The sequence below is a fragment of the Apteryx mantelli genome, chromosome 2 (genome assembly GCF_036417845.1).
Source record: "Apteryx mantelli isolate bAptMan1 chromosome 2, bAptMan1.hap1, whole genome shotgun sequence".
Taxonomy (NCBI): Eukaryota; Metazoa; Chordata; class Aves; order Apterygiformes; family Apterygidae; genus Apteryx; species Apteryx mantelli.
In genome coordinates, this window is record NC_089979.1 from 111,170,820 (window position 1) to 111,185,985 (window position 15,166).

The 15,166-nt window shown below is 38.3% G+C and overlaps 1 long non-coding RNA gene across 1 annotated transcript in view; it reads right to left on the bottom strand.

The window, feature by feature from the left end:
* LOC106495265 (uncharacterized) overlaps positions 1-13,381 on the bottom strand; it is a 42,451-nt gene extending 29,070 nt beyond the window's left edge. Inside the window, exon 1 of the long non-coding RNA XR_001294416.1 lies at positions 13,296-13,381. This is a non-coding gene — a long non-coding RNA (uncharacterized lncRNA). The remainder of the gene's footprint in view (positions 1-13,295) is intronic.
* Between the last annotated feature and the right edge of the window lie 1,785 nt (positions 13,382-15,166).

Genomic DNA, 15,166 nt, shown 5'->3' on the forward strand with positions numbered 1-15,166 from the left:
CTCCTGACCTAATTCTTCCCTAAGGACTGATCTTGCCAGCTACATTATATCTCTAACTATGCTCAGTGTACAGGGAAACATGTAGTTTAACAGGAGACATAGCTCAACTAAGAGCCCTGTGCTTACTACAGGAAACAAGGTATTTACTTATCTGGCCAAAAGGGATGACGGGGTTTTTTTGTTGTTTTTCAAAATTCCTGTATGCTTCCTAAATGTATATTTTAGAAAGATATCTGGAATGGACTAAGATTTCAGATGAGACAAAAGCCACACAAACCTTGAGAAATTATTCAAATTAACTACATCATAAGTTAAAAATGCCTGTTACAATCTCTATCTTCAGGGTTTTATACATTTGCTTAAGATTTCAAATTTTTATTTCCTTTGTAGTATTTAAGATGATGATCAAGGTACCCTTCAAATTCTCTATAACTTTACTGAAAGATTAAAGGGGCCCAGTAACTCCAGTTCATCACTCCTCCTTGTGGCTCATCTCCAAATTCCACTTTCAACATCTTTCCTGAACTGCGAACAAAAGTAATTATTAGCACTGAAAGTAATGGTAACCATCTTTATGTCAGCAATGGTTTGTCTATTTATAATTACTTTTGGAGACCTCAGTTACACAGTTTTTATCTATTTGTGTCACATTGATTCTGTTATCAGTCTAGTGTCCTAATCAAAATGTTGTACAGTAGCAAGGTAAATGCCTCATAGTAGTCTCAGTGTATTACATCAATTTTGTAACTTCTTTTAACCAGGCTTATAATGACATCAGAAAAAAGTCACTCTGACAAGATATGTTTTCCACAGGTCAATACCCATGTGGGCTGGCATTCACTATGCTACCCCTACTTACAGCTATATTAATCATGTCCCTGGCATTCTATGATTTTATCTTGGCACAAATAACAGGTAACAGATAAATAGTTACCTGGGTTGCACCATTCACCCTTCTTAAATACTGACAAAACAGTTTCTTTTTCCAGTTCTCTAGAACCTCTCTAGGGTTCTAATATATATTAAAAACTGTCATTAGTGGCCTACAGAAAGCCTTGGTAAGCTCTTTTAAACTATCCAATGGAAATCTGGGGATCCGCTGACTTCTGAAACCTAGATTTAGATGTTTCTATTTTCTGTCCCCAATCCAGTAACATATAAGCAATATGCCTAAGAGAGACATGCAAGACAACAGACTCAGCTTAATGTTGAGGTCAAAATGTTTTGATCTCAAAGTAAACTGAAACAAATTATTTTGCTCTAATTGTGCAGTACAGAAATCTCTACATTTCTTCCTGTAATATTGAAATCTTCCTGAGGAATACTTTGATTTTATAGCAAATTTTGCACTGAAAAATAATCTCAAATGAAAGTTCCTGATCAGCTCTACTCTTAAGCACATGGTTGCATGCAGATAATCTATGCAACCTTGCTAATCTCTTCCCTTACTTCACCTTCCTACTATTTACTGTATTTCATCTATATTTAAGTTTTAAATTCTCTGGGGCAAGGACTGTGTTCTTGGAGAGCATCAAGAAAAACAGGAATCTGTATGAGGTCTTTTAGCCATGTTACAACTCCTTTTCTTCCAGTTATCTTCACTTTCCATGGCTCACCTTAATGTCATTTCTTTTGCACTTACCACACTATATTCATGTCCAGTGTCCTACAGAGAGGATTATCATCTTGTTCTGGCCGTCTCCCAATATGTAACAGTGAATCTCTTTAGGATCTTTTTAGTTGGAGAGAAAAGCTCCCATGTTGCATTCCTGCAGCTAAAAATAAAAATTGCTGTCAAACAGTAAAAGGTAGAATCAATACAAATTTTCCTTTCCACCTGCTCCTGCATTGCACAAAGCAGTGGATAACCTGAATGAAACCAAAGGAAAGCTGTATGTTCTGGGCAAGTCCAAGGGGCTTTAAAGTAGCCAACTCAGGAAGAAGGTAAAAAACACAGAAGTTCAAAAATACCTCCCTCTATCAAAATATCATGAACAAGTCAAAGGAAACAATGTGGGTCTGAGCTGCACAAACAGTAATAAATCTGTTTTTGTGGTTAACCTTAAACATGTTTTCCATGAAGATCATGGGTGGGAAAAGTCCAGTGTTCATTTGGAAAGGACAGGAACAGCAGTCCTAGGCTTCCAGCAGAGGACAAGGGATCAGAAGATTTCCTAACTCCTCCTAGTTATCATGTGGTAAACCTCAGCTTATGGCACTGATTGAAAATTTTGCCTCTGGACCTGTCAAGAGTCTTAATAGTGGAAAAAGAACAGGAACAAGTGTGAGAGGAAACCAACCCATTAGTTTAAGACCACGAACAGCCGTGTTACTCCTCCACAAAAGCTACAGCAAGGTATAGTGGTTGGAGCAGCCGCTACCATGCAGATACTTTGTTTCCTCTTTGGGGAAGATAAAAGAAAATGCATATTAAAAGAGGGTTTCTCCAGTCCTTTCCCACCTCTCCCCAGCCTATTCTTCCTGCTTGCCCAAGGACCTATAAGAAATTCAACTTTCCACAGAACAGTTTGTTCTATCAGTCATTCACAGTGAAACACATTGTTACAAGGAGTTTTACAGACCAAAAAAGGGACCAGATTTGCATCTCTACCTGTTAAAGCCTCAGTTTTCACTGCAATAAAATGAAAATAATTAGACTTCTAAAATGAGAAGCTAAGTTGATTGTGCTCCTTGAGCTCCTGAGTTGGGAACCAGCATAGGACACAAATGGCAGACTTACCTATGCAATTCTTTTCATAAAGATATAAATGGGGTTTGAATAAATCTTAAATCACTGCAACAGCAAAGCAAACTGCAGCAGCATTAACTTTTTTTAGACTGATACACCTGTGTTTATAGTGGTTGCAGGGATTCAGCAACTTTTTTTTTTTTTTTTACACCATTTTAAACTGGTGCAAAAAAATATACCAGGAGAGAAGGAGGGGAAACCTGCACACCACCTCCCCCCAGTACTAAGACTAAAGTGGGAAGCTTATACAACTCTGTACTGCCAACACCATCTGCTGTGGTAGCTAGGACTTGGAACAGGTACACCACCTGAGTACAGGCTATTTCTCCAGTGAGTTTTGCAGCACCAACCATGCTACTGTGACCACACTGCTGGCAGTACTTGGGGAGGTTAGATACAAGCTCACTCAAGTGTGCCTTCATAAACTACAGTCAATGCAGTCATTACAGTGTACACAACCTTCACCACCAACTGAACTTGCTTGCTGTTACTTCAAAAAAATTTCTTCTTTCCTCTAACTCTTAACATTAAATTTTTCCTAAGGATTTAATTTCAAAATCTCCTCTTTACTATATCACTGTTCATAGATTTCATTGCTCATTAAAAATAACAATGCCTTAAGGAGAGAACTGGTAAATATTTATGAAGAAACAATCACAACATCTGTTTTAGAAACTTTTAAAAAAAAGAGATAAAAAAATAAATTCAGCATGTTGGGACCAGCCAGCCACTGTTTGGGAACGAAGGAAGTAAACTTTGAAAGTCAAGGGACTGCTTTGGTCTTCATAAAAAAAAAAAAAAAAAAAAGTAAGTAAAACCAAGCACTTTAAATATATTATACACATGCACACAAACTGTACCTGTGACAGTCTGGCCTGGCCAACTATCCTCACAGTTCAGTTTGGTTCAAGTTTTTCAGTAAAGATAAATTAAATTTGGAGGTTTATTATTGCCAACATCTATGTTTAAGTTTACCAAGACTAAAGTTTCTTTCCCTTAATCTTTTTGAATATAGTGCAGACAGTTTGGAAGATGAAGGAAATTAGAATATGTTGCCTAGACACTTCATGAGAAATGCAAGATAAATAGGTTAGCTATTCCCTTTGGTGTACTACTCATGTTAATTCAAAAAAAAAAAAAAAAAAAAAAAAGGAAGGAGAAGCACAAAAATAAAGAAGTTAAAAAGTGATCTATAAAATCTAGTCATAGCAAAAAAATATACAAAAGTAGACTACTCAGTAAACCAGATATTTCTACTTGCCAATTGAACTACCAATGGAAAAAACCTGTATTGACTTACCACTGATAATCACATCCCTATCTTTAATCATAAAGCAGCCCTCTCTTTCAAGAGACCTGGAAGCTGTCACTGTCACTGGCTAATTACTCCCTTGGGATAATTTATCTTCTCAACCAAGAACTCAGCTTTGCTGCCCACCTACTCGGTGAACAAAGGACTCCAACAGCACACGGCACAGCTGTTCCTCATGACTGCACTGATGGTTTCCTACCAGGCTCCAGGAACACACATCCTGGATGTTCTCTTGGTACCTGACCACCTTGGTATATTCTGACATGCACCAAGGTATCCTACCTACAACACAGGCAAAATAAAGGCATTTAAGATGAATACTTAAGAATACGCACAGAATGGGAATCGGATGAGTCTTGGGACAATAACTTGCCATATTGTAGTGACTTGCTTGCCTAGGCCTTTGAAGGAAGAGTGTTCAAGTGCCTTTTCAGCATTTCTGCTCTACCTGTTAAATCTCTAAGCTTTAGGCAGGACAAAACAAATCTGTCAAGGCCAGGGAAGCCAGACTTTTGTTATGTAGTTCATTCAAAACAAAAATGACTCTAGGTTAGTGCTTCCCACACTACATTTCCCTGATGATTGGCATGGGGAGGAGCTTTGTTAATTCACTCATCTTCTAGTGGGTTTTTTTTGTTAACCATGTAAGATGGACCATGAGAAATTCTGAGATTTGATAGTGGTCCATTTCCAAGAGTTTTTAGAACCCCTGCTAAGGACTATACGCATATTAAATATGAATACATCTTAGTGACTCTTGTTCTTTGGTTCAGGACAAACTCATTCAAACTACTAGTGGAAAGAAATCCTTCCCTCCAAGTAACAGCCACATGTTGCTACTGAGTAGGAAGTTAGCAGCAGGAATACTAGCATTTATTAAAAATAAAGGTTTGTTTCTAATGACAGTTTGGCCTTGCAAAGAAATCTCATTTTAGAACTGCTTCACTTTGTATTATAAAGTGGTTCTAATTTTGACACACACAGCCCATTGTATCAAGAGATTTCCTGACATCTCCCCTGCTACATCATCTCTCTTCAACATTCTTTTTCTAGAGGGGCCAGTGAGTGGAGACAGCTCAAGAGCCACATATTATGGGAGACAATTTTACACAGAATCCCTCTTTACCTACTTGTGCAATAGGAAGTAAACTCTGAAGGTTTACAGATGTGGTACATGTCCCACATCCAGCAGCTCAGAATTCAGGACAAAAAAATGTAGCAGAAAGGCATGCAGCAAAAGAGAAAGTCTGACCCAAAAAGCAAAGTCCAATTCTAAAATAAAAATGACTTTATAAATCATCTTGTTTAATGCTACTGGAGCCAAAGGCAAAAAACACATGTAAAACATTAACTCCTTTTCCTGTCAAACTTACAACACAAAGCAGGTCTAAAACTGAGTAATTTATTGTGTTTTGTTAATAAAGAAGCTTTCCTGTAAAACAGTAAATGATTCTTTTTTGTTTAATAACAACAGACAGAGCACCACAGAAATCCAAGTCCTTTAAGTATCTCTTGTAAGGTAGACAGGTAAGCCTGACATTTGCTCATTATTATTTTCATGCTGCTTATAATGAACAGATTTTTGCTCTCATTTCTCCTTGGCTTAATCAAGGATTCTCTACAATATGCAATTAATCTTTAATATGAAAAAGTGAGCAGGGAGAAGACACAGCTGAGCATCCTGACCCCTGAAAACCAGATTAAGGAATTACTCAAAATCCATTTTCTTTATATTGCATTTTTACAATTTGCAAACCTCGTGATGCAGGAAATCTCAGTGAAACAAGTTTATTTTTACAAGCCATTGAACAGATTCACAGCTTTCATTCAGGCAAATACGTTGGTAGTTCTTCAGCAGTGAGCCCACATTGCAATTTTAACAGTCTGAGGCAGAGCAGAAAAAAGTAGGCCATTACCACAGTTCATAGAAATGTATTGAGAATAAATATTGAAATCATAATACTGGCAAGCCATGCACATCAGTCCCATCCTGTTCATAAACATACTGAAATACAGATGCGAGTCTAATTTACCCTGCCTTGCTACTCCTTGCCTGAATGACAGGTATGAAAGATAAGCTTAAAACCAAGGAAGAGGGTAGGTGGAGAAGCTACTTTTGAGTGGTGCAGGAAACAAGCTGAGACTCTTTAGAACAGGCTTGACCACCATTGCACAACTAATTCAGGCTTGAGAATCAGTGATTGGGTTTGGGAAGTCATAAGGGCAGGAAGGAGGCTGAAAGCTAAGCAGGAATCCGCCAAAGATGGATTCTGTTGGTTGTCAGTCTGGAAGGGACTAAACTCCTCATGACATGTAGGCAGGATACAGCATAATAACCATGAAAAGGAATTAAAGTAGAACATCCAGATTTCCACATCAACCCTCCAGACTGAACATTATGAGATGGCACCTCAGCTACTGAAAGGCATCAATATATTTTTGGTATTTAGGAAGTTTAGTTGTTTTCATCACAGCTATTGCTTTTTTGAAGCAGAAACAGAAGCACAGCCTAGGCTGCTTATAGAGTTAACATTTCTACAGGTAAGATTTGTAATACGTGTAGTTTTTGCATGTTCCTCTGTTTTACCAGAAACTTCAAGGGACTTAATTTTCAGCAAGTGAAAGCCATCTAATACCTAGCTTCTGAGGAGATCTAGGGAAAGCAAGATCCTTAAAAAATAAATAAATAAAAATCACTGGTCACTTTTGAAAACTAGAGTAACCAGGTAAAACGGAAAGGCAGGTAATAAATTCTGACTCTGCACATCTTTGACCATTTCATCAAAACTGTGTTCAACAGACCATTTCTACTGGGATCGTTTCCAAGAGTCCAAACTTCTTAGCAGTTTCAGACATTGAGAGGAAACGAAGATATCTGTCAGACAACTGTTTTCTTTTCCTTCTGAAGTATGGCATCTCTCACCACTGTTAGTTTGTACAGTAAGCAGAGTTCTGCCGTGGTAACTCACATCTGAGTAGTAATGTACCAAAAGACCCAATCCTCTAGGATCCACTGGAGCTGGAAGTAGAGTCCCACTTTCCTGAATAGGAAAATGTTCCCAGCCTTTAGCTAAGACTTCAGAACCTACTCCTAACTCTGAAAGTTTCTCAGACTAAAGCTGCCTTCTATTTGCCACATAGTTACATGTGAGAATGCTAGCTTAGGTTATCTGTGTTTGTTTTAATCAACAGACTTTCTCTATATGCATGGGTTTCTTCCTGCATTTCACCTTGTACAGCCAGCTCTAAAATGTAGCCCAACTGAATCTTTAAACGAAAGAAAACCCCACACCTCTCCCATCTACCCATAAAAGATGATGTGCAGAATAGTATGGCATAAAATAAAGTTTAATGGGAGTCACTTCCAAATGAAAAGAATAATTTGGTAGCCTTGCACTTCTAGACCAGGATCAATATAAATCTTTATGCTGCTTTTTTAAATCATCTTCAATGTATCTGAGAAACAGACACTGCCAAGAGTAAATCACCTTTCCAGTGATATACATAGTAACATAAACCCAATCATAAAGTCTTTTCTCTGCATATGAAACTGACTGTCTTGCATAGACAGGAGACAGGCACAACCCAAATGAGGGAGCAGACCACTGAAGACACTAATTTATCATTGCCCACACTCCCAAACCCTCCCATTACTAAGTCCTCCGTCCCCTCAACTCCAACTTGCATTTTCACCTTCAGTTCCCAGCAATAGCCTGCCAAGTACATGGTGGGGTCAGGAACAGCTGTCTTTTAGCATCCTGACCAGGCAACATGCAATGCAAGCACAATACAAAAAGCCAAACAATTATTCCACTTATTGCTTGCAATCCTTGCAATGAACAAGCCTGTTGTATGGATTATATTCAGTATACAACTGAAAGTCCCTTCATGGCTTGTAGCCCTTACTCAGTTTTTTTTCTCATGTGCCTTCCCAGGGCCATTATCTTGACATAGAAGTATGTACATTAACTGTTTCCCAGAATATCATTCTCTCACACTTCCCTCACTTTGCAGTTCAGGAAAGCATCCTTACATGGGAAGAATACAGTAAGCATGTCCTTAAACGTCTTCCTGAATTCAGATCATCACCAAAGGAATACAGGCTTTATTATACTGCTTATTATAACCATCTAGCTTAGATGCCTATAATTACTCAATTCTCTATATGCCCACAACCTTATTCCAGGGACTAAACAGGGAGCCAGAAGTCAGTTTTCACAACACCTAGAGGAACGTAATTACTTCTTCAGCTTTGGCCCCTCCGTCAAATTTAGATGATCTGATCAGTGGGGTCAAAAGCTATAGGGGAGAGATATGGCAGGAGGCAGATAGAGACAGTCAAAAGAGACACCTGTTATTCCATAAGCCTCATTTCCTTAGGAAACCAGGCTAGAGAAGCACCTTGGGATAAAAGACTTGTGACAGCACATCACTTACCTACTCATGTGCAGGAATGCAGCTGGGTAGCACAGTAATTATGGACTGGGGAATATAGGTTTTGAAATGGTGTGCTTACCCTAGAGCAAGAGCTTTAAAAGAAGAAATTGCAAGAAGTCATTATCTCACCCAACCTCTTTCTCTGGTCCTCCCCTCCCCCACCTTTTAATTTTAACCTTGATAAGAGCTTGCTCCAACAGGCGGGCTTCTCCTTTTGTTTGACACTGTAGTAAAGTTGTAGGGTTGTTTGTGAAATGGGTTGCCATGGAAACTAATGTGTGCTGCCATGGAGATCATGTCAAATTCAGCATTTCATCTTCACTGCAGACTCAAGAAAGAAGGAAGATAAACCGGGGTGGAGAAATTCTTCCTTGAAAACCAAATGTTTTGAAATATTAGCAAATGTAACAAGAGGAGCAACAAAAATTGAGCTCACTATTAAATCAACAACATTTACTAATAATTCACCCAATACTTCCTGAGATGTCACATTTTTCTTTTAAATGTTGTTCTCAGAACCAGCATAGTTATGTTTTTCCAAGGGATAAACAACATATGTGAAAACCCAATAGATTCCTTTTCAGAATATCTAGATACCAAAAACCAAACCCAACAATTTTGGCAAGTCAAATAACTTTAAAAGGCATCAAAGACAGGAGAAAGACCATTAACTGCAATGTCTTGTAAACACTGCATAAAATGCATATGTTTAATAAGATAATGAATTAGAAAATATTCCATGCCATATATATATATATGGTCAGATTAAGGCCTCAATTAAGGAAACTATTAAGGAACTGCTCAAATTTGATTCTACAGAAAATAAAAAGAATTAAAAAATTATCTAGGCATCTTTTTTTAAAGTGAATGGTAGATAGATAGATGCATTCATTCCCCAGTTCTTTAAAATTTTACCTAGGCAATCCTGCTCTTTAATTTTCCTGAATTCTTTAAATTAAAAGAGAAAAAAAAAAAAAAGCCATAACTAAAAGCCACCACTAAATTACTTTAAGAACTTATGAGGTATCTTAAATCCTCCCAGTAGCCAAATCCTAAGCTTTTAGGCTCCCTGAATAAAATCTGGTAGACACACACTCTGCTTGAGCCCATTCAAATTAATTTTAAGCGGAGTCTCACTAATCACTTTACATAGTCCTCTAGCTTCAAAATTGAAGATATGCCTAAACCTTTGCAAGATTACAGACCAAATAAGTTTGTTGGCTCAAAAAACAATTTGAATCACCAATAACGTAAGCTCTGAGGAGACATATAAATGAATGTTTAAAGACCACCTAGAATAGCATTCCTGTGTTGAATTAAGGCTAAATCTTGTCAAATAACATTTCTATAATGTTTTATAGAAGATGTATTGCATGTCCTTCTTAGTCATATTACAGTTCACCACATTTGATGCTCTACATCCAACACTGACATTTTTCAGCTTTTTGTAACTCTCATCCACTAAGATTTTTGTCTTATACTTTTTTTTTCAGTGAATACTAAGCCTAGAGATTTAAATTTTAACCACTTTATTTTTACTACTTCCACAGAAAATTAATACTAAAAATATGAATAAATGTTTTATTCCTCAAGCTTGTAGCGTCCAGCAAAAATCTAGAGCTAAACTCTTGATGACACTTAGAGCAGTGAAAACTTTGCAGATCCATCAGTCCAAAGGCATTGCCATAGAAAAACAACACAGGCATAGCAGGACAGGTGTCAGGCACTTAAATAACTATACCCAGGCCAGAGAGACCTTCCTCTGAAACATTAAGAGGTCTATGTGTTTTCTTGTATGCAGGGGGTGTTCCAATGTCCTTTTCACAAACCTAGAAACATGGTCAATTCTTCTGTATCAACAGCGCTAACATGCAGGCAGACAAGCCTTTCTTATACCTAAGAAAACAACTCTGAGGCATGTAACACTATTTTCAAGATTCCAGGAAGAAGAAAACTGAAAAAGGCAGCTAAGTTCCACTGTACAAAATAAGAAGGAAGGCCAGTACAAGTTTTCCATAGCTACACAGTGATGAAATAACTTTCAGTAAATAAAGCATATTTTAGACATGAATAAGTTTTAGGATTCATGGATTAAATCAGCTCATAAATGAAGCTTTTTTTAAAAAATGCACCTTAAAAATGGATTAGTGTGCTTCAGTGCTTCTCCTCCCTCTGAAATCATCTGGGATCTAACATCTGCTTTGATGGGGACAGGCTGAAACCTCAGCAAAACACCCCTAACTAAGACTACCCTGATTCACTGAAACACTGCACTTCTCATTCTGCTTTTTTCACACATCAACACTTTCATGATAAACAGGTATCTAGGAAACAGAGAGCTTCGAGGGTTCTCATCTAAAAAGATTTTTCTAGTCACACAGTAGAGGAAAAAAAGCAGATCTTAAAACTACAATAATTTCATTTTAGCCATTCATGAATAAAGTTTGTGCTATATTTTGGATTCCACTTTCTTCCAATCTTATGCATTTGTAGCTGAATGAATGAGGTACCCAAAGAAAAAAAAAAAAAGAGAGAGAGAGAAAAAAGCTGAGATTCAGTTTATCTGTAGTAACTGTGTCTCATACTTGGGTGCTATTTAAATAGCATGGAAAATACTCCAGTCACTACTACCAAATGGTCTTTTTCTAGCTGGTGACTGTTAGGACTGGCTGATACACTGATACGCCTGACCAGTTCATTAACTTTCTGAATCTTGCAGTAGTTCTCGGGGGGGGGGAACACAACAATAAACAAAAACAAAAAAACAGATTTTTCTATTGCCTAGACACTGAATATATACAATCTTATCATTAGACTTCAGCAGTGCTCAAGACATACCAGACGCTTCTCCAGAACAGAGAGAAAAACCCAGAGCTTGCCCCAGAGACTGGGGAGTCTAGATAAAGAAGAGTAAGCAGGGACTGGACTGTATTCCCTCTGGCAGGTGTTTAATTTCTGACAGAGAGCCCAAGCGCTCTTAGAATGGGTCAGATCCAAAAAGAGCATCAAGAGGATTGGGAACTGAAAGTAACGAGAAATACATGCATCAAAAACAAATCACCTCAAACCAATTTCATTTCCTTCTGCAGCAAAGTAACAGTTTTTGTGGCTAGGGAAAAAGGATAAATACTTTATACCTTGACTTTAAATAATGTTTTTGACATGGTCTCACCTAACATTCTCATAAGAAAGTTTGAAAAACATGATCTCAGTGAGATTAATTCAGATTGACTGGAACACTTTCTGGAGAGCTCTATCCAGACAGCAGTTATCAATGGCTCTACATGAAAGTATGGGGGGTACCAAGCTGAATTCTGTGGTCATCCTTTCTGGGTCTAGTTCTGTTCAGTGTTTTCATTAGCTAGATCACAGAAAAGAGTACACTTATTAAATCTGCAGACAACATGAAACTGAGAAAGACTGCAACTATGTTGGAGAACTGGATTCAAATCCAAAATTATCTTGACAAACTGGAGAAAATGGAAAAAAAAAAAGAAATGCAAATTTGTACACAGGCAGAAATAACTGCATAAATACAGGGAGAAAAACTTCTAGCAAGGTAAGAGTACTCTGGGAGGGAATCCATTGGTAAGAGCAGATGACAAACTAAACATCAGTCAACAACATCAAGCTATTGAGCAAAGGACAAACAGCAGGCTGGAATGGATAAACAGGATTGTGGCCTGCATTACACATGAAATCATACTTCCACTCTGCTGAACATTAGTAAAGCTTCAACTGCAGTACTACATCCTCTCCCGGATGCTGTATTTGAAGAAAGATATGAGCCAACTGGAACAAGTCCAGAGAAGAGCCACAGGAAAGCTCAAAACTCAGGAAAACACAACCCATAGGAAAATGGAAATACAACAACTGGAAATGGTTAGCAATAAAACAGGGAAAAAGAGACTGGAGATTCAGGGGGAGAAACAGTGTAAGTAAAAGTGACACCCTTTAGTATGTAGGAACTTTCTGCAAAGAGGAAAGCATAATTTGTTCTTTATACCCATAGTGGATAGAATGAGAGGCAATGGGATTATACTGCAGTGAGAAAAAGTCAGGTTAGACATTAGGAGAAACTTGCTAATGGTAGCAACAGGGAAGCACAGGAACACACTGTGACAAGAGTGTTTGGACTCTCCATCCCAGGAGGCCTTTGAAAGCAGCCACACAAACTTCTGATGAACATTGCAGGTATTGCCGCTCCTGCCTCTACGGGTCACTTTCAGCTCTGCATTTCTATGCTCCCTCATCTCCTCAAGCCTTCTTTCTAATCACAGTCTCCCAGAACAGACATGTCAGGTAATCATTTGTGCTCTACAACACTTACTCCTCTAGAAGAGCACTAGTAGGGACTCACCTATACTACTGTGCACAGGTCTAGGCACTGCATTTCAAAAAAGACAATGATTAACAGAAGGGCAAAATAGGATCAGTCACAGGAAAGAAAAATAGATACTTACTTGTTGGAATGATGTTTTAACCCTAGAGTAGATGAAGTAGGGCTGTAAAGTCATCAGTATTTTGCAATAGAAAGGCAGTGGGAGAGATACTAGTGGAACTGAGAGCCAAATTTATCTTCCTTTTTCATAAGGGACAGCTTGGAAATGATCAGTACCCCATTTTATCAAGTAGCCACTTTAAATATCTCTTTTCACTGAGAGATAAGTATATAAAAGCAATGATTGCTAGTGATTAGAATCAGCTGTCTCAAAATTGAGGAATTACACTTGGCAACAAAGTAATTGAATGTGGGGAGGGGTTGTTTTAATTTGGCATTTTCTATTATATGCATACCTTTTAGTAAGGAGGTTTACAGAAGATGGTGGGACACAACAAGATATGACAGTTGCTCTAATTTCTTGTCAAATTCTTTCTATTTTCATCTGCAATAAAAGACAAATGGGACAAAGCAATGACAGGTATCCTCCTCACTGTGTGAGGAGGGGGAGGAAAATTGCATACACAAGTTGGCCATTAGTTTAATGCAAAATAGATTATGGAAGCAGTAGTCACTCGGAGCAAAGGGATAAATAATGTTCTTGCTAGCCATTATACTAATGGTGAGAGCAAGGGAATGACTGCATAATTGTCAGAGAGCAGGCTTAGAGAGAACTGTGCAGTTACAGAAAGCTCACAGGGCACAACAGAAACTGTTCAGCCATAGCACCACGACGACTACTGACTTACAAAAACACATGTTATTACAGACACTGGACCCAGCCTTGCAGCCTTTATTTGTAAATGTCATCCCCTGGTTTGTTAAGGACCACATGAGTCAAGTCAATCTCAAAAGCATGACCTAGGTGAGTAAAGGTGCAGGAGTCTTTACATCCCCTCCTCCTCCTCAGTTCAGATGTTCTTTCCACAGAGTTTCCCAATTTAATTCTCAGTCAGGAATTGTAAAACAAGCCTCACCTCTAAAGCTGAGACCAGGACCTCAATGCACTTTCTCCCGACGCACAGCTCTAAGCTCTTCACCCAGTCACATCAAGGGAACAAGTGAGCCTCTTCCTTTCCATGCCTCTAGTAAACCTGAGGCAACCAGGGCCAATGCAAGAGAAACAACTTCTGCTGCTTTCTTAATATCTGCAGTCATGCATAGGTGTCCACTCCTTGGCTGATCTTCTGCCAACCAACTAACCGCCCTTTCACCTCCAGACATGAACAGACAGAGTACAGTCGGTGCAGAAATGAATGCTCCTGGCCAATATGCATGAAAAATTAGCCCCAGTGATTTAAAGTGACATAAGCCTGCTGAAATTTTAGTAAACTTACCCCCTCTGCTTCAGAGAAAATTTTGCATGTAAGGCTTACGTGGCTATTAAATAGTACTCTTCAACTGATGCCACATACTAGACTGTAGCTCCCTTTTAATTAGTGGAAGTTATAAACAGCCAGTATCTATGAACTGGTGGGCGACTCACTAATATGCAGTTTATGTGAGGCATGAGTAGGGACCCACACAGGGCCTCACACCATCACCAGCCTGATCCACAGAATTTGTAAGATGTTTCACAGACTATGTGCGCTTCCTGCAGTACTGAATTAAGGAAGATGACCTTAATCAATCAGGTAATTAAACACCGCTTTAAGCCACTCAGTTGAGCATCATATCTCACAGACTTGGTACACTGCGCAACCTCTTACCAATGGGCAGACACAGCTAACAAATTTCTTCCTCATCTGTTGGCTTTTTGGCAGTCCACAATGGGTCATTCTTAATGCAATTTCATTTTCTTAATTAAATCTTCCCTGAGGTATCGCTGGGGATTATTTCCCTTTGATTCCTTTATTTAAAATTTCAGAGTAGAGAGAGTCTCACCCTGCTTTCCATGGGTTAGAGAGTCTCTCTCTTGATTAACCCTCAGAGAAGATAAGAGAATTTTTAAGTGAATAACATTCATGTTTGTTATATAAACAACTCATCTCCATATAACAGGGCTTAGGAGATTTTAATAAAAAAAATGGCCAAATAAAAAAAAATAGAAAAAAGGATTTTTCTTGCTATCTCAAATTTTACAGAGCAGGGATTCATTTGCAAAAAGGGGAAAAGGCCCCCAAATCTAAACGCCTTCCAGTGGGAACAGCATTCTTGTGAGTTTAATACAAATTGTTGCTTTTCCTAATGTTGTAATTCCTGTAATCACAGGCTCAAATATAAAAAA